Below are 1,909 nucleotides of genomic sequence, written 5' to 3' on the forward strand. Positions count from 1 at the left end.
TGGCACTGTGGCTCAAGTGGTAGAGCACTAGCCTTGAGCTGAAGAGCTGAGGGAGAGAGCCCAGGCCCAGAGTTCAGGCCCCACGACCAGACCCAAAAACAGACAAACAAAGCCAGCCTGGACAGGAAAGTGTGAGACTCTCCAATTAACCACCAGAAAACCAGAAGTGGCTCTGTAACTCAAAGTGGTATAGCTCAGGAACAGCATCTAGGCCCCTAGTTCAAGCCCCACAACCGACCAAAAAGAAAGAAATATATTTATTACTTGACTTATGAAACTGTAACCTATCCATCACCTTTATAATAACAATATAAATACATGAACAAACATTTTGAATATCAAAAGAATCTTCACGGGATGCTGATGGCTCACATCTGTAATTCTAACTACTCAGAAGGCTGAGCTTTGAGGATTGTAGTTTGAAGGCAGGGCAGAGAAGTCTGAGAGACTTATCTCTAATTAACCTCCAGAAAACTGGAAGTGGTGCTGTGGCTCAAAGTGGTAAAGAGCGCTAGCCTTTAGCAAAAAAGCTCTGAGACAGCGCCCAGACACTGAGTTCAAGCACATGACTACCACCACCAACAACAAAAAATTTATCTCCACCATTATGTGCTAAAGCCTATGCAGGATGCTATAAATACAACAGTAAGTTTTAAAAAATAAAGCTCATTGGGTGCTGGTGGCTACTTTGGAAGTTGAGATCTGGAGAATCACAGTTCGAAGCCAGCCCAGGCAGAAAAGTCCGTGAGACTCTTTATCTGCAATAAACTATTCAGAAAAAGCTGAAGTGGCGCTGTGGATCAAGTGGTAGAGTGCTACCCTTGAGCAAAAGAAGCTCAGAGACAGGGCCCAGGCCCTGAGTTCAAACCCTAGGATCAGCAGGCACGTACAAAACTCTGTAAAATTTTCAGAGCCTGCTCAGAAAACTAAAAAGCAAATAAACAAGAAACAAAGAGAGAACAGCAAGTATTTATGCTGGCTTTCCTAAATGTATTTCCAAACAGCTCTAGTTAATAAATGAAAGTTTTTCCATACAGCATTCCATTTTAAGTGGGGAAGAAATAGCAGGGGGGAAAAATCACTTTATGGTGAACTGGAGAAATAATTTACTGACACAAAAGACCATAAATGGAATCACTACATAAAACATTAGATGCAAGACTGATAGCAAGTTTTACAAAAGAGGAGGGTCCAGACTGTCACCACCTGAACCAGGAACAGGCATATGTGTCTTGTGATAGGATACAGTGTACCACTTGTGCACTACACTTGCCAAGAAAAAGCAGAACTTCAACCTAAATCTATGGAAGTATTAGAATTAACATCTAACCACAAAATAAGAATAAGAGAGAGAAACAAATTAAATGATACCATGAGATAGCAGACAAGCCAGAAGAATGTGGAATATTCTCTAGGGCACTTGTTACAGGCTTTTCTTCATACTCAAAAGCACAAGATAGGAAGGGAATAAGAGAAACTTAGATGTGGGGATCCCAATTGAGGACAATTTGTGTCCTTCAAGGCATACCTGTCAATGCCTGAAAATATTTTACTGTCTCAACTGGGCATAGAAACTGGCATCTAGTGGGCAGGAGATATTGCTAAATCTCCCATACAAGATATTATACTGAGCCGAGCACTGATGGCTCACGCTGTAATCCTAGCTACTCAGGAGGCTGAGATCTGAGGATCACGGTTCAAAACCAGCCAGCACAGGAAAGTCTGTGAGACTCTTATCTCCAATAAACCACTAGAAAACTGGAAGTGGTGCTGTGGCTCAAGCAGTAGAGCACTCGTCTTGAGCTGAAGAGCACAAGGATAGTGCCCAAGCCCAGAGTTCAAGTCCCACGACTGACAAAAAAAAAGAAAAAAAAAAGAAATTATACTGGGTTGTGAATGTGGTTTAGTG

Source organism: Dipodomys ordii, unplaced genomic scaffold, assembly GCF_000151885.1.
Source record: "Dipodomys ordii isolate 6190 unplaced genomic scaffold, Dord_2.0 Scaffold2, whole genome shotgun sequence".
Classification (NCBI taxonomy): domain Eukaryota; kingdom Metazoa; phylum Chordata; class Mammalia; order Rodentia; family Heteromyidae; genus Dipodomys; species Dipodomys ordii.